The 19,099-nt window shown below is 37.6% G+C and overlaps 1 long non-coding RNA gene across 2 annotated transcripts in view; it reads left to right on the top strand.

Annotated features, from left to right (window-relative positions):
- Positions 1-14,349, top strand: part of LOC103098587 (uncharacterized) — a 93,441-nt gene extending 79,092 nt beyond the window's left edge. For both annotated transcript variants that reach the window (XR_008915890.1, XR_008915891.1), the window contains exon 5: positions 13,046-14,349. This is a non-coding gene — a long non-coding RNA (uncharacterized LOC103098587). The remainder of the gene's footprint in view (positions 1-13,045) is intronic.
- Positions 14,350-19,099: the final 4,750 nt, after the last annotated feature.

Genomic DNA, 19,099 nt, shown 5'->3' with positions numbered 1-19,099 from the left:
AGTCACATCACTAGTTTGGCCATAGATGATGACATTTTCCTGTATAGCAATTCTTGAAATCCATTTATGGGCCAAGTATTAGAAGAGGCTTTGATATGTATTAGTAGAAGATATACCCATTTACTTATTGATAATATCACAGATCTTTGAAAATGCAAAATAGAAAAGTGTACGGTCTGGAGAGAGGCATAAATATTATGGAAGCAGAAGAAGGGAAATGGTATTTGAGGAGGATGAGGGAATGAGATGGAATGTGATTTGGGCCTCAAAGAATTGAGATTTAAAAATAGGTTGGTTGGTAGGAGGAAGGAATCTTAGGGCTAGGAATATCATTGACAGTATAAAGGGGAGTAATAGAAGACACGGCTAGAAAGTCAGGATGAAGTCACTGCATGGAAAATTTACGTCTCATGCTGAGAAGTTTGCCTCTTATTCTGGAAGAATTTTCTCAGAGTGGTTCCAGCTTTTGCTTCTACAAAGCCACCATCTTGGCTCTGCTCTCTAGGCAGCTCTTTGAAATGATCATTTACTTCTTATTCTTTAAGCAATGGGGAACCAAAAAAAGACTTTTGGCAAGGGAGTGACATGATAAGCTAAAAGACTAATAACTCTGAGTATGTACGGCAGAGTACGAGGGGGAGGGAACTGGAGGTGGGATATAATAGAAAACTATTAAAATCATTTAGGTGAGAATGAAGTTCTAAACTGAGATAAAAGCAGTGAAAATGAAGAAGTCAGATATAAGAAACATTGCGAAGCAAATCTCCAAGATTCAGAGCCATTCCTTAATAAAAAATTGGCAAAGGATATGAATAGTGTTCAACATGAAAAATCCAAATGATTAATAATGACCTGAAAAATGTTCACATTCACCAATAATCAGAAAAATTACACACCACAGAAATATTCTGAAATTTACATTTATTCCATTTTCTTCCAATAAACTACAAGCTTTTAAGGTCAGGCATGTTATTTGCCACTTCTTTTTGGAATTTGGTATGGAATTCAACACAGTGAATGTTCCACAAACATTGCTCACTGAGAAAAAAATTCTGGTTTTGTTCATTTTACTATGAAAGTCACACCTCCAAGGTAGTCAGTAGAATGATGAGAAAGAAGGAAAAAAAAGTCTGTGTAGTCTGGTAACATGTAATATTTTTAATAAAGCTTCCTAAAGCCAAAACTGATTCCTTATGACATTCTGATAGAAGTTTTCTGTTGCAGAAAATGTTTCTATACATTTTCATCTTTGGTTCCCACCCCATCAGCTTGTTAGCAGTTCACATTCGTGTCTTACCAATGAGTTATCCAGAGTAGCTTATCCACAAGCCTATGACTTATCCTAGCCAATCTGAACTAACTGTACAAATGAAGATTCATAAGACACCGTATAAGAAGCTTTACTGAAGTATAAGACATAATATCTACAGTTTTCTTTTTTATCCATTATTTCTGCGACTCTATTGGAAAAACTTTCGTGACCATAGCTGGTACTTATAAAGGCATACCTCTGTGCTAGAATCTTCTGTTCTCCAAAAGAGAACACACTTCCAAACCTAATATTGTAACCCTGGGGGAGTCATTTAACTTTGCTCATGTCTTGGTTTTCTCATTAAAGAATGGGGATAATACCTACCTCAAAGGATTGATTGATGTGGAGGATAAAATGTGATAATACTGATAAAGTGTTTTACAAACCTTAAAGTATTATATAAATGATAGCTATCATGATTTTTATTATTAGCAGTCACACTCTTGGCATAGGAGTAATAGTAATTGGTCAAAGGTCTGGGGCTAAAGTATTTATGCCTTGCCTTCTGTCCCTCATTGTTTTTGTTTTTGGAGACTGTTGTAAATGGGTTGCAAGGATTATGAGATTTAGGTGCTAGGGATCTTGCAGACATTTATTGTTATTAAAACTATTGCTATTGCCCAAAGAGAAATAGCTGTGGCCATTGAATGAAGCCACTGAACAGCCCCTCAGTTGTGGGTTCAGTTTAAATGAAGAGGCAGTGGCTTGGGCCTTCAGCATTTTCTATCAGGGTAAAAGGATAGAATTGATGATATTTAACTTTCAGACTTCCAGCACTAACCATTTACCATGCCACTGCTTCCTCTGGGAAGCCAGGGCTTGCATCTGGTCTGACACTGCTTCCTCCTCTCCACTTCCACCCCAGATAATTGGGCCTTTTCATCTTCCCTATATATGCACTGTCCTACCTTTGTTTTCTTCCCCATTAGAATACAAGCTCCTCAGAACCAGGAAATTATTATACACAGAGACTGATACATTGTGGTACAATCGAAGGTGATGGACTTCTCCATTAGTGTCAATGCAATGATCCAGAACAACTTGCAGGGATCTAAAAAACACTATCCACAAGCAGAGGATAAACTGTGGGAGTAAAAACACCAAAGAAAAGCAACTGCTTGACTACAGGGGTGGAGGGGATATGACTGAGGAGAGACTCTAAATGAACACCCTAATGCAAATACCAACAACACGGAAATGGGTTCGAGTCAAGAACACATGTGATACCCAGTGGAATCATGCGCCGGATATGGGAGAGGTGGTGGGAAGGGGGGGGGGGGAGGAAAAGAAAATGATTTTTGTTTACAATGAATAATGTTTGGAAATGACCAAATAAAATGATGTTTTAAAAAAAAAAGAATACAAGCTCCTTGAGGGTGTGAGCTATCTCACTTTTGTATTTGTATCCTTAACACTTACACAAAGTAGATAATTAGTAAAAGTTTTTTATTCATCATTTTAAAATAACTTTGTTTTATATCACCCTTGTGATGTATATAATATATATGTATTCCTTTCCATTATGTCTTATAACAAAGAATAAAATGAATAACAAAGAATAAAAATGAAAGGAAAACAAAAGCAGTTCAACAAAATGAATTATCAATCTAGTATAACACTAGTATATACATAGTCTCTGCCATTGAATAGGAAGGAGGGAATTGCATTTTGATATTGTTCCTTTTGGACCAAGCTTGATTGTTATAATTACAGTGTTCATTGTCTGTTGTCATTCTTTTCATTGGTATTGTTGTGAATTTTTTTTCCCTGATTCTGCTCATTTTCCTTTTTTTTTTTTAAGTTCACATATGTCTTCCCATGCCACTCTATCCTTACCATTTCTTATACTCTGCCATCTTTTTTTAGACATTCCCCAAATGATGGGCATATTTGTTTTCAGTTCTTGGCACCTCTAAATCTATGATCCTATAAACACATACAGATAACTAAATACAAGTTAATTTGAGAAGTGAGAGAATACTATGACTGATTTCATATCGGGGACAGAATCTGACATAGTCTTTGAAGGAAACTAAATATCAGAGAGAAAGGAAGGAGCATGTCCTAGGAACAGAGACATTAAGTTCAGAGAATAGCTAGTAGGTCAGCTTTACCAGACCATCGAGGACATCAAAAAGCCAACAAGCTTTTATTACATACCCAACTATATTCCTAGAATTGTATTAGGTTCTAAGATACAAATGCAAAAGCAACATAGTTCCAGCCCTCGGAGAGCTTCTATTCTACAAGTGAGACAACTTCTAAAATATAAGACTGTATAGAATATACACAAAATAAATGAAAGGTTCTGTGGGCAAAATAGAACAGTTGGGGAGATCAAGAAAGGTTTCATGATGAAGGTAGAGTTTGGCCTGAGTCCCAAAGAAAGTAAAAGATTCTAAGAAGCAAGATTGAGGGAGGAATGGCTTTGCAGGCATGGGAAATAGTGCAAAAGGCACAGAAATGAAAGATATAATGATGTTACATGTGAAGAACAGTAAGAAAGCTAATTTGGCTTGACCATAGACTGTGGGAAGAGGAGTAATATTTGGGAAGGTAGGTGAGCCTTGTAGTTAAGGTTTTGTTTTGTTTTGTTTTTTAAACCCTTACCTTCTGTCTTGAAGTCAATACTGTGTATTGGTTCCAAGGCAGAAGAGTGGTAAGGGCTAGGCAATGGGGGTCAAGTGACTTGCCCAGGGTCACACAGCTGGGAAGTATCTGAGGTCAGATTTGAACCTAGGACCTCCCATCTCTAGGCCTGGCTCTCAATCTACTGAGCTACCCCACTGCCCCCTAGTTAAGGTTTTTAACAGCTAAACATGGATACGGATATTTTATTCTAGAGATAATAATGAGACATTGGAGTTTATTGAGTAAGGGAGTTACAAGATTGGTGCTTAAAGGCAAAAACTTTAGCAGTTATACGTAGGATTGGAATGAAAAAAGACTTGAGGCATGGAGACCATTTAAAAGGCAATTGAAATAATGCAGGTGGTGAGTACCTTGACTAATGTGGTGACTGTGTGGTTAGGGAGATAGGAAAGAATGCAAATAGATGAAAGATGCAAGAAATAAAACCAGCAAGATTTGACAACTAATGGGATGTGGGGACTGAAGGAAAGTTGGGACTTGAGGATAACACCAAGGTCTTAAACCTGGTAGATAGTATGGTGGTGTCCTCAACAAAAATACCTAAGTTTTAGGAGAAGGGGGTAATATGAAATGAGCCTAAAAAATGTAAGGAGAAGCCTAATTGTAAAGGGCATTAAATACTAGGCTGAGGAATTTGTATTTTTTTCTTTGAGGAAATAGAGAACCACCAAAGATTCTGGATTATACCTTTGGAGGGTTACTCTTGCAGTTGTGTGCAGGAAAGTTCATTGAGCTAATAGAGTGTAAATATTAAGAGCAGGGACTGATTTTTTTCTTGGTATTCCTAGAACTTAACACAATGCCTTATATGTACTAGATGCTTGATAAATGTTTGCTATTTAGTATGTGTTTGAATGAATGAGAGCCTCAAAGATTTTCCAGAGAGAAAAAAAAAAGAAGGAAAGAACACCCAGATTAGAGCCTTGAAGGGATGCCTAGATTTAGTGGGCAGGAGATTAATGGTGATGTAGTGAAGAAGCCTGAGGAGTGACAAGATAGGTCAGTATCATCGAAGCTAAGGAAGTAGAGAATATGCAAGAGGAAGGTGTGGCCAACAGTGACAGATGCCTTAGAGAAACCAAGTAGGTGTAAACTGAGAAAAAACCTGTTCTACTTAGCAGAACAGAAATATTTGTCTTCTTTAAGCACAGATTGCTGAGTTGAGAAGTGAGCAGGAAGTGAGTAAATCGAGGCAACAAGTGTACATAACTAAGTTTGTTTAGGATGAGGAGAAAAAGAAAGAGCTTAAATGGATGGTGAGTATACACAACTTACAGTGTTATAGACAAGTGAATTTTGTTTGCTTTTGGTTCGGGTTGTGTTGTGGGGTTTGCTGTTGTTTTGGATAGGAGAGACTTGGACTTGTCTTGAGGCAGCATGCAAGAGGGCTCTGACGAGTTAAGCTAACACTTTTTTATAGCATGTATTTGAAATAAGGGTAGTGAGAGAAGGAAAAGCTATGTCTAATTGTCCTTTTGTTCATAAACAGTCTCAAAGTTCTTCCTGAGCTCTAGTTTCCACTAAAGGATGACCTTTGGAGTCCCTTTGTCAGTATCCTGCTTAGAGAGACCTTAACTTATTCCTTAACTTATTGACTTTGAATTGATCTATTGATTTAATAAAAGCCATTTATCATTATCTTTTGTTCCAGATAAAGCTCTCCTTTTATCTCCAGTATGGCAAACATCATCAATAAAACATATTTTGCTGACTCTTCTGGGTGACTAATTTTCACTGCAAGGGGACAGGAAACCTCTACCTTTGCCATTATTCAAATCTCTTTGCCCATAACTAATGAATCCACCTTATCTCTGGAGGTCCTGTCAAGCTGGGCTCATCGTTCATTGTTTGAGGAGGATACTGCTGACCCACCAATTGGAGCCTCAGAACTCTCAAGTCCCAGTGACAACTTTCACAACTGGGCTGAGGGGGGGGTGAACGAGGGAGCCCTTGGTAGTGTTTAGGAGTCTAAGAGAAAGGACTTTTTGGGGCCAGCTTCTTAATTTCTAGATAAACCAGGCACCAATGGATGCCTGGGTACTCAGACAAAGCATTTGGCCCTTAGTGGAAATGATGTAATCAGCAAGAGTAGGTTCACTTCCTCTGGAAGTTTATAGTATAGCTGACAGGCAATTTTACTCATATAATAAAAACGTCTACACATGCTCCTTATACATGCTGAGAGCACACACATAATAGTTATGCACACAAATGTGTTTCCCCAGCCAAATAAGTATATTTTCTTTTTCATTCATAAGGAAGCCTATTAATGGGCCCTTCATTTCAATAAGGAAGAAACCAGTATCTTTTTGGGGATCATACCAGTCACCAGTTTGGGGGATATTTGAACACAAACTTCATGGCTTTGCTCCACAGCTGCTCCCGAGAAATGGTTGGGTTGGTAGCTTCCATATCTGGTTTGGGGAAATGAAATTCTACATTTCAAGTATCAAAAAGGGAAATGAATCTAGCCAGCTAGACTCCTACTTGATAACCCTAGCCTGCACTTTATTATTTTTTTTTAGTGTTTAATTGTGTTTCAAAAGTGGAATGTTTTCTGGTACATATATGCTTTTATTATACAGAATAGATTACTCTCCAGGAATCATAAAGAAGAAATGGATTGAACCACTAAAGTCTGACTTTTATTGTATTGCATTCAATCCTGAATACCATCAGCTGAAAGCAGAGAGTACCAGGTTGTTTTTTTTGTTGTTGTTGTTGTCGTTAGTTTCAAAGTTAATACATTTATTGTACAGGGCTCCTAAAAAGTGACAAACCTCTAGCTCATATGTGTAACAATAGGTATCAAATTCTTCTATTATTGCTTCTTCCAGATTTTCAATATTTTACAAGAGAAGGACAGTTACTTCTCTTAATAAAGTATCATTGCTATCTTTAACAATACAAAGATTTTTTTTTTGTTTCTAAAAGAAGATGATCAAGAAATTATCACTAGTTGTCTTTATATATACATGATTCCCCATCTCTATATAATCTTTATAAGCATAATTTCCAGAGGCATTCTGGACATTGTTTTGAAGGTTTAAGAAGAAAGTAAGCAGGAGTTTACAAACAATATTTGTTTTATAACCAGCTGCATCTTTACAGTCACACAATTGACTAAAAGGTGCAGAGAATACAAGAATTCATTTTATTTATTATTTACAATTTTCTTTTTTTCTTCAAAAACAAAACAAACAACTTACCATCCATCTTAGAAACAATACTCTGCCTTGGTTCCAAGGCAGAAGAGTGATAAGGGCTGGGCATTGGGGGTTAGGTGACTTGCCCAGGATCACACAGATAAGAAGTGTCTGAGGCCAGATTTGAATTCTGGATCTCTTGTCTCCAGGCCTGGCTATCAATCCATTGAGCCACCTACCTACCCTCTATTGTTTACTATTTTCAAAAAATCCATGTGATTCAGTAAAAAATGTTTTCTGTTTTAGAAGTTTTTTTTTAATCAGTGCTCTCTTTTTCATATCAAATCAATATCATACCAATATCTTCTTTTGCCTTTTTATCTCCATGTCATCAATAACCTCTTTAATACAAGTATAGTCAGACAAAACAAATCAAGACATTGACCATTGTCTGAAAATATATATCCTTCATCTTGTATCTATAATCTACCACCTCCCTGCCAAGAGGCAAGAAACATGCTTCATTTGTCAGTTCAATAAGTTATGGAAAAGTCACCTTATTGGTCAGTGCTTGATTATTTGGAGGAAATCATTCAATTGTTTTACTGACCTCTTCTTTTTAATATCAAGGTTTTTTGGATGATGCCCTATGGCCATAAGTTATGAGATACCACAGTCTTTCAAGAATCAAAATTTCAGTGACCCAAAGAGCAATGGAGAGGATCATGGTGGGTCTCAGTAGGCTCAGTTTGCTAATAAAAATTTGTCCTTGAGAAGGCATTTGTGAGGCTATAGTATCCACACAATATCAAGACATCCAGAGGAAGCCTCTGACACGATGAATGGACTACTGGTGAAGGATTTAGAGAAGGACATAAAAACACGAATTTAACAAAATGAGAAGACATGTAATCTGCAACCTAGAAGGGAATATTCCCATGGATGGACATCCCAGATCTATTGATGCTAGAATACATTATTTATGTAATCATCATTAGAAATTTTGGCCTTCTTGGATTTTTACCAAAGATCACTCTTATTATAAAATTTGATCCTTGCTGGTCTGAAACAGAAAGTAGTGATTTTAAGTGCCCCACTAAGCTTTCATTTAAGCTGAGTAACCATTTCTCTTTCAGAAAGAAATCTGCACAATAATTACTATAGGGAACTATTAGGTTGTCATAGCTTCTCATTTCTCATATCATCTTCAAAAGTGAAATAGGAGGAATGAGACATGCATGTTCTCCTAGACAAATGAATGCAGTCGGCTGTGCAATTCAATACACAAGCTTCGCTCAGTACCAAACTTGTCACTGCTGGCACTAATGAAGATTCTAGTATCATTTGATATTCGACATGTAAAGAGCACTGCAATGACTCTAATTGAATGATAGCCATCTTATCGTTAATGCCTGCTTGCATCCCAAAGAGTTCTGAGCTTTTTATAAGGGAAGGGTTGGTTAAATTCCATGATGACCAATGCCTAATGATTATCCAAATCTTTGTTTTGTCTTGGAATTTCATTCCATCACAGAATGTTCATAATAAGTGAACAATGCATTGACTGGGCCTTTAGAAATTTTATGCATGTGGATCTGGGTCTCATTTTTTGGGACAACCTCAATATATTCAATCATTCAAGCATGGCAAACAGGTTAATTAGGTGTCTAATCACTGACCTTAAAAAAGACTTTGTTTTTATAGGATGGATTAATTGTACAGTTTCTTGAAATAATGAGCTTCTCCAGTATATTTCACTTTTATTCAACACTTTTTAGGATTTCCTATGTAAATAATAGGATTTGGAGCTAGCAAGAGACTTGAGATAATCTAGTGAGTCCAGTCCTTTCACTTTATACTTGAAATAACTTGTACCTAGAGAGGAAAAATTACTTATTCAGTCACACAGTGAGTAGCAATGATGCAATTTGAATCTATGTTCTCAAATTCCAAATCCAGCCTTCTTTCCATTACCTCATTTACCATGCTATGCATTAGGGATAGAAATATAAAATTTATTCAATTTCTGTCCTTACAGGTCTTAATTCTGCTAAAGATGATATAACCTATAAATAGTCAAGAATAACAATAACCAACATTTTTATAGCACTTTAAGGTTGGCAAAACAGTTTTCATAAGTTAACTCATTTGGTTTCCTCAACAATTTGGTGAGGTAAGTGTTATTATAATTCCCATATGACAGATAAGGAAATCAAAGCACATAGATGTTAATTGACTTCCCTAGAATCATTCAGGGAATCTCTTGGGCAAGATTAAAATTCAGGTCTTCCTGACTCCATATTCTGTGCTTTTAGTCACTAGGTAGAATGTGACAGAGGCAAAGAAGAGAGAACATTTTCAGGTGGGATAGAGATGTTATGAAGATCAAATTTAAAAAAGTTGGCAACTGACTCAGGTTATGAAGAAGAAGAAAAACCTTGTAAAAAAACTGACCAAGGCCTTTTACTTCCTAGCTTCTAACACAGTGTTGATAAACAGTTAATAAGTATATATTCTGTGTTCCCAATAGCCCCTAGTTTGGTGTAGTCTTCATTGTACTGGCTGATCGAATGGAAGTTCATTTTTATTTGATCTCCTCTTCGCATTATGTAATGATAGATAAATGCTAGAGCAACTCCCAGAAGAAATATTCAACCTGTCCTTAGGGAAGAAGTATCCTATTATTCCTATAACCATTCTAAGGCAAGAAACAGGATTGTTATTGGTTCATCTTTGGTTCCCCAGCATGGTATGGGTGCTCAATAAATTCTGGGTCAGTTGAATTAAGTTATCATTCAGGAGAGCAAAACAGAATGTGATATTACTACCAGAAACAAACCAAAACCAAAACTATTGTTGTTCCATTGGTATGGTTCAGTGTCATCATTAAAGCATCTTTTTGAGAAACCAGCAGGTATGGAAACATTAATAAAGGTTTCCCCCTCTATTTCAAACATTTTCTTTGGATCCAGCCTCCCTCTGCAGAATTCTGGCATGATGCTTAAAAAGTTTTTTTTGTTTGTTTTTTGTTTTATTCTGTCTTGTTGCTTTCAGCCCTCCTAGATCTAGAATACATTATTGAATCCTAAATTTTTTAGCTGCTCAAATTCTGGGTCGAAAAATTGATCTTCAGAATATTTCCTTTAAGATCTTAGAGAAATAGATGTTGACTCTTTTCTTGGGGTTCTCTACAGAAATGCCTGAGCAGTTTGAGAGGGTCCCTTCAAAGTGATTTGAATAGGAATGTTGAAGTGGTGGGATGCCATTGACAAAGGTATTGTCTTGGGAAAGATTCATTGCATGTGACAGATACTTCACATTTCCAAACCTCCTTGAGTCTGATCATCTATATCCTTTTCATGATCTCACCCCTCAACTCCCCAAATTGCAACTGAAGACAACACAAAGTTTTTGGTTGATCAAAGTATATCACTTATCAGGTCTCTGCTGTGATCAAAATGATATTGTTAATGGATAATGCTCTCTAACAGTCCGTTAGAGGATATGATCCCTTTACAATATTATCATAAGATGACCCTTCTGAGAGCACTAAGGAATTATTTTTGGAATTCAGATGCTTCAATGTCCCAATAGAACTTTTTATAATTTCATTAATGTGGGTATTTCTTTCCAAACATGCTACTTACAGCTCATTCCTGATTGTCTATCTTGTAGGATTCTTGCTTACTATCTTTCATAAATCTACCATATGAAATCCACTCAATATGCTGGCATGTTCCTCTCATTCTCTGGACATGTGACTACCAAGAGAATTTGTGGATTATTGATTGGTTATTCCTCATTCTTATTACATGACTGGGCCCATCTTTTCCCCCCATACTACATTGTTTCTCCTAGCCCTCCCTGATCCTGAATACATTATTGAATCCTTAATTTCTTACCTGCTCAAATTCTAGGTCCAAAATGTAGCCTTCAGAATACTTACTCCGAAAAGGTCTTGGAGAAATGGAAGTTGACTCTTTTCAAGTCTTGGCCAAGTGTGATAAATATATTTCAAGGATCCTTAGCAGTGAACAAACAAAAGGGAGGCATTGAATCCAGAATAAACCTGGAGTAGCAGAGTGGGTAGCTTGGATGGGGCTTTGTTTAACATAATGATAGAAGGATCCTTAGAATACAAAGGTGACTTCACTTAGTGAACAAAGTGATATGAGATAAAGAGTTGACGAAATAATCTCTTTTAAAAATTGTATCCCTGTTAGTGTTTTTTTGACACTATGGCGGTGGAATTCATTCAAAAGTTAATATTCATTTTAGCCAAATATTTCACCACACATCTTCGTCAAGAGAATATCCATTCCTTCTTCCATAAGGTATTTATTCGATGTCTACAAGCTCCAGAATTCTAATTGGCTCCCCAAATTTGTATCTGCTCTGCCCACATTCACCAAAACTAGCCATCCTACTCCATTTCTCAACTTTAACTACACAAATTACTAGACTGAGGACATAAACAGTGCATGGTCCGCTGAGAAGTTCCTCAGGGATCTACCTTAAACATATTCCCACAAAAATCAGATACAGCATGTATGCCAGAAATATAAGGCAAATGAGTTCCATTTGAAACCTGTCATCTAGCTTTCATTAGGATAATTGGCCTGTGTTTCTAATGGAAGGATAACAGGGAAAAAGCTATATTAATTTTCATAGTTGATTAAAAGTATATGATTTGACTAAATTAATTGTCCTAGTGTGACACAAGTGGTGATCATGATACAAGTCTCCTGGCAAGTAGATTGTGCTTTCAACTTTTCCATTATTTTTCTAGAAGTTTACTTCTAGCTATCACCACAGTGCATTTTTTAATTCCAAGAAAAACATTTAGGAAAGCCATTGCACATATCCAAGCATGAGTAGGTACCTACACATATCTATACAATTTTTTTTTCTCTCAACAGAACTCACTGATGAGGAGGGTTAATCTTCCTAGAATGGTGGGCACCACACACTGTCAAGTACTTATCATCTCTATTTATAGCTCCATTTAAGGATTCAAATACTGAGTATTCCATTAAAAGACCACATTAACGAGCCCTCAGAGAAAATCTCTCACAAAGCCTTTTGAGCTCATAACCACTTGGCTGTGTGAGGTTTCTAGCTTGTTAACATTCATAAAATAAAAATATACTGAGTGCTGGCGCTCCTTCACTGCCAGTCACTTTGCCATCTAGCAGTCCCTCTTCCAAAGTAATGAAGAAGCATAGGTCTAAGTTCAGCACTTTAAGTGGCAGGTAGCTCCCACTGGACCCACCAACAGCTCATTATCACTTTGGGCCCTTTTCTTTTGGTCACCTGAAGACCTTCCTTTTTGTGATTCATTAGATGGGTATCATTTCGAAGACTATTATTGAACCTATTGGTCCTGTGTATCAGAGAAACTTATAGACCAAATTCTACAGCCAAGCACCTGCTGTTTAAGCTTACTGGAAGGCCATAGGATGGAACTGATAGGGAGGAGAGAAAGAAGGAAGGAAGGAAGGAAGGAAGTAAGGAAGGAAGGAAGGAAGGAAGGAAGGAAGGAAGGAAGGAAAGGAAGGAAGGAAGGAAGGAAAGGAAGGAAGGAAGGAAGAAAAGCAAACCTTTGGTTAGAAAGGGAGAAAAAAAGGAATTTTTTTAAGAGTTTAACCCAAAATAAAATTCCCTATCCTATACTTCTAAAGTAAGCGTTCTAGAATACTTCAATGTTTTATGGTGTTTGTTCTTTATTCTTTTTCCAGTATTCATTCTTCTGTGTTTGGGCTCTGTATTTCTAATCTTCACACTCAAACTTTGAGCTGGTACCTCTTATAGTAGCAAACCTTATTTTTAGTATTGTTTTGATGTAATATGTTTAAGTCACAGCTAAGACTGGAGGAATCAAGTACTGTGGCCAAGTATCACTTGAACAGTTTCCTTGCTCTTTCTTCTTCCTTAGTGCACTGAGCCTTATAGGCCAAGAGCTATCCTGTCAGCTGCTTAAGGACTTTTGAGGAATGAAGAGACTGGAAGACATGGGATGGAAGTCATTAATCTACCAGAGTCAAACCAGAAACTCAGAAATATTTCTCTGCTTCAGTTACTATGTGGGTACATCAGGTATGGTCATATTATGTACACAGCCTGCCCCAAAGGGTAGAAATACAGAGTTGGCATGAAAAGGACATAGTCAGCTACTTTTGTACCATGAGTGAGATCCAAGAACCACGTTAGAAGCTCAGTGAGCTCCTAGATACCAGCTGACTCTAATCTAAGGACAGAGAGGCACCCAGACACCAAGCCACAACACAGGACTTTGTAAACAATGTTTCATGCTTCACAACTCTATTTGTACCCATTATCATCTGTTTCCAATGTATGACTAAGTTTGAGACTTGCCATGACCTGAGAATTTCTGACAGATGTCACTAGAATGGTGCCTCTGTGGGTAGATGGAATTTATTCAAATTCTGACCCTTGTAAGATACTTCTCCCTTGTAGTACTCTAGTGGCAGACCCTCAGACTTTTGTGTCTTAGCTGGTCAGGGTCAACTGGGTCCCAGATTAACCTAATGGAACCTGTGATTGAGAATATGGATCAGATGGTCACTAATAGGAACAACTACTGAAGAAAAGAGCACTTTGCAAATTATATCCTCTCTACTTTCCTCTCTCTCTTCTTCCCACAGAGCATCTAGCCTCAGCTCAACTTTTCTCTATTAGAGAGATATAAAGTTTGGGGGTAGGGTGGGAAGAATAGACTCTCTGCCATCTTCTGGACTGCATTAAGATAACAGACCCATTTACCCTGCTTTAGGTACACTACTCTTTTGGGGGCTAAATTCTTGAGCCCAATTAGATCATTTGGGTTTCTTTGCTAATGATTGTATGCAAATGACATGAATATTAGAGAATAATAAAACATAGTGGGGAGGGTAGTGGAAAGAGAGGAACTTTCTGTGATTCTGAAGTGAAAGTGGCATTGGAAAGATTCATTATAGATTTGTCAAAGTGCCCTAGCAATACATGATGGGTACTGATAGATGGGTACAGAGAAAGAGCGAGAAATTGATGGATTATACTCCTGTACATGGGTCTTAAGTATAGTAAAGGGCAGCAGGGTGAAATGATTTCTTTTTTTGAGGAAAAATGTTATAATCTATCTATCTATCTACACAAAAGATATTGCTTGGATCTGAATTTTGTATATGTATATATAAAATTTTGAATTTGAAATATAAATAAAAATCATGTTTAAAAAGGTAGATACAGTTGTTGTTTTTTAAATCTCTTTTTCTGGTACACATTTGTGGCTCTTTACTTAATTGAATTTTCTCTTTTTAAATAAAAGCTGTTAAGTTCTTGATTCTTCTATAGCTGAGAATAACTCATTTACTATTTCCATTATACTCTGTGGAAATCTATATATATATATTTTCCTTACAGACCATTCTTTATACATTTGTGGACATACCTTACCTTATAGTGCTCTGATTGGTGCTGAAAGCAGTTCAGAAAGAATGAAAAAGAATGTTTCCTTCTCATTTAATTGAGTCCAAATTGACAAAAATCTATTAAGTAGCCATGGAGGCAACTAGGTGGTACAGTGGATAGGAAACACACACACACACACACACACACACACACACACACACACACACACACATACTCCATGTATTATATAGATAGAAGATATATATATGTATACATATATATAGTATAGACTATATGCTGCTAGACTTTGGTACAGTTTTTTAGGGTGTTTGTGGCAGAAATGGGAGTGTGACATTATTCTTCCTCTTGGAATGCTACTCTGTGCTTTGAATTTGAGGCTTATACCTCAAGGGCTGGGAGTGTTTTCATGCAGTTGTTTTCAGTAGTATCAGACTGTTTGTGACCTTTTCTGAGGCTTTCTTGACAAAGGTACTGGAGTAGCCTGCCATTTCCTTCTCTAGCTCATTATACAGATGAGGAAACTGAGGCAGAAGGGTTTAAGTGACTTGCTCAAGGTCACATAGCTAATAAATATTTGAGGCTGGATTTGAATTCAGAAAGATGTCTTCCTGACTCCAGGCCCTCCTCCTTTTCCACTGTACCACCTAGTTGCCCCCATGGATACTTAATGGATATTTGTTCATTTGGACTGGATGAAATGAGAAGGAAACATTTATTCTGATTCTTTTTTTTTCTAAAATACTTCCAGCACCAGTCAGGGTATTATAAGGTAAGGTATGCCCACAAATAGATAAAAGAGTTGGCATGTAAGAAAAAAAAAATCCCTGAGGTGCCTGGGTTCAAATCCAGAGTCCTAACCTATAAGAAAACCTATTTCCTTACTTTATTTCTGAACATGTATGAAATCACAACGTTAGAAGATCAGCATATGTTTTGGCCTTTTAGTCTGCATAGGAAACTGCAGAAATAGGGCTTGTTTAAGGGGAAAGTTAGGCAGCCTTTGATTTGTCATTGCAGAGGGACCTTAACATGTCTGCAGGCTGGAGTGGAAGCCCCAGAGGGGTTGCTGCTCTCCTTCAGTGTCAGGTAACACAGAGAGATGGTTGGGCTTGGTGACAGACCCAAGAGACCACACAACGATTTTCATGTAAAGGTACAGATTTATTTTCAGTTGTCTGGACAGTTCACTCTATGTCAGATAAATGGCAAGTGATAAATAAAAGAAGAGTGAAGAATTTCTTCTCTACAGCAATATAAAACACCTCAAAATACATCATCCAGCCCCATACAGAGGCATGCTCATTTCACTCAATGGATGTACTCTTGAAAAAAGTTGATGTGAGTTGGTGGTGGTAGGTAGGAGGAAGGTATGGGTGGATAGTTAAATGATAGTGATGCAAAAAAAATTTTTTTACAAAGAAGAAAAAATAGGAATATCCATGGAACAATTAAAATATATATATATGTATATCTTTATATATATATATATATATATATATATATATATATATATATATATATATATATATAAATGGGGAGATAGGTGACTCAATGGATTAAGAGCCAGATTCACAGTTCTTGGGTTCAAATATGGCATCAGACACTTCCTAGCTGTGTGACCCTGGGCAAGTCACATAACCCCCATTGTCTAGCCCTTACTTTTCTTCTGCCTTAGAACCAATACACAGTGATTCAAAGATGGAAGGTAAGAGTTTAAAAAATAAAATAAAATGTCAAGTTATAGGTCTGTATTGATAAAAAAAAAATTGGTCTCATCTCATTATTAAATAAATCAATGAATCCACAGGCTTGATTTTAAATTTTAATTTATTTTAAATTTAAATTAAAAAAAAGAAAAATATGGATGCAAATGAAATTTTTGTAAGTCAAAAACATCCTCAAATGCACCACTGAGACTTGTCTACTTAGAGAAAATCTGATGAATTATCTCTCAAAGTAAATATGCCTTTTGGAATGCAAAAGATCATCCCCAATTTGGCTATTATTAAAATTTAGAAATTTTGTACTACATTTGTACATATTTTACACATGAACAATAATAGCTTTTTCATCCATTTTATGCCTCTGATTTTTTGTATTCCTTACTCACCCCTTATACCTACATATAGGTACGGCAAATGTGTATATTTATATCGACATATATATTTGCACACACATATATTTAGAACCAGGACACACCTGTAATCTTAGATGAAAGGAGATTCCAAAATATCCAGAGTATTTACATTCAATCCAACTAAAAATGTTTTCCAAATAGCAGATTTGTGGTCTCTTCCAAATCTTTACTTCCCCACTAAACATTACCCTGCCAAGGAGAGGCCTGGAATTAACAGGCTTTTACTTAAACCCTGGGAAAGTGCCAACGCCTTAAAGAAAATGCCATTTCATGGCCATCCCTTTGTCCTTCCTACCTCAGCCCTGAGCAGCCTTGGGGATGCCCCAAAGTGGCTTTTGCCCTGGGTCCCCACCTGGAGACTTTGCCCCACTCCCATAAACTGGCTTAATAGAAGTTGGAAACAGTGACAACAGTTCTGTTTTGTTTTGTTTTATCAGATGTGGAGACAGCTGTCAAACGCAGCTTGGCACCAAGCCTCGGAGAGGTTCTGCCCCCTGAGGCTCGAGGCCTTCCCCATGTCTCAGGTGGTGGCCAGGCTGCCTGTCTGGACAAACCTTTCAAGCCTGCTGCCCCAAGAGGAGGTTTCCACTTGAATAAGCTGGGTGTGGGAGCACTCGCATGAAACCAGCTCTGTTCACTCCTACTTCCCCCTGGCCTGTGTCTCCAAGGCCCTAGTTTTCTATTAAACAGGCCTGAGCAGATTTTTATAGGGTCATCCCTCCCTTCCTTTTAGAACTATTCTCCGGATTGTTTGATGCCTCACTGGAGTCTTTAAGTCACTCTGCCCTTAAAATCATTAGGTTTGCTAATAACAGGGTCAGCCTGGTGTCTAGGCCCAAAAGCCAGCGGCCAGGCCCCATGGTTTCCTAGGCCCGTAACCCCAGTCTGCTTCTTCCAGTGGGTGGGCAAAAACCTGAAATTCTACCCACTCCCCCTTTTTTCTTTCTTTCTTTTATTTAACTTAAGGCTTTTTATTCACATTAAAAAGTAAATCTTCCCAAGAAGGTTGACACTTTACCCGCATAATCAGCTTTTTACACCTCAGGCTGAGGGAAGGACCTGATACCCGGTTTTGATAAGAATTTGGGGCAAAGATAATAAGGGCAGGAGTTATAGAATAATAATGTGTCAGGAGATTAGAATTCTGGAGACCCCAGATGTCCAGAGGGAGCAGTCAGGTCCAGGCTTTTCTCAGATGAGGAGTGGAGATTAGGGTGAGGGAGGCCTCTGTGGAGGAAGAGGAACTCATAATAGTGGTAATAGTTGGTGACAAAGGTGGACTAGGCCTGCCTCAAGGACACTTGGGTTCTCATCCCCCTTTAGTATAAATTGGTGGAATTTCTGGGGAAGAGACTTCGAGGTCCCTCTCTCCATTCCCTTCCATTGGGTCTTGGTCTTTAGTCCAACTTGTAGAGTCCGAGGAGTTCTATGAATCCCACATCTTGATGCCCACATGGGGTCAGCATCAGAATTAGGCCTTCTACTCAGGATGGGGAATGCTCTCCACCTCCAGAGAAAGAACTATTGATGTCTTTCACATCAGTGTATTTAGGGGGTTATGGTTAGGTATGAGTTTGCTTTACAATGACCAATATGGAAGTATGTTTTACATGAGAATTAAAAAAAAAAAAGAATTGGACCACCTGACTAAGATGACCAGCATTGTTTCTACTAAGGGTCAAATGTTTCTACTAAAGGCACAAATGCCTGGGATAAAAATTCAAGAAAAAAAAATAATCTCTGCCCTCAAGGAACTCACAATCTAATGGGGGGAAGCAGAGACAAGAAGTAAATGAATATGTTCAAACAAGCTTACCTGCAGGATAAAGAGGCAGAAATAATTAACCGAGGGAAACCAGTCTGGCACAGTTTATCTGGATAAAAGTAGGATGAATTTGCTTCTGATTTTCTGTCCCTAGAGAATCCAACAATTACACCAGAGCCATTCCTATTCCTGGACACTGATTATTTTAGTAGAATTTGAATGCATCCAACCCCTCCTGACTTGCTGAGGGACAACAAAGAGAACTTCCCTCAGTGGGCATTGTAGCACCTGGGTTTATGCTCAGACTCTCTGGCCTGCAGAGTGCTGCAATTTCCTCACACAGGAGAGATGAGGGGTTTCCCTGGAGGGAAGAGAAAGGCACACAGCAAGAATCCTGGGGAAAAAAAACCATACACACACACACAAAAAAAAAACTTCTACTTTGAAATGTGCTAGGCTTGCCTTGGTTTATAATCTTGATGAGAGACCACAGATCCTCTTCTAACTCGAAGAGACTGAGAATTTAAACATCCACAGAACAAAGTTTGGGGAGAAAAAAGTACATCCAGGTGAGGTCCATTAGCAGTGAAGTATGGAAGCTTGGGACACGAGGGGCCTAGTAGGTACTCAAGGTGAAATTGCCTAGAGTTCAACAG

The sequence above is a fragment of the Monodelphis domestica genome, chromosome 2, assembly GCF_027887165.1.
Source record: "Monodelphis domestica isolate mMonDom1 chromosome 2, mMonDom1.pri, whole genome shotgun sequence".
NCBI classification, from domain to species: Eukaryota; Metazoa; Chordata; class Mammalia; order Didelphimorphia; family Didelphidae; genus Monodelphis; species Monodelphis domestica.
The sequence above is the reverse complement of the archived record's forward strand: the minus strand, read 5'-3'. Positions and strand labels throughout refer to the sequence as shown.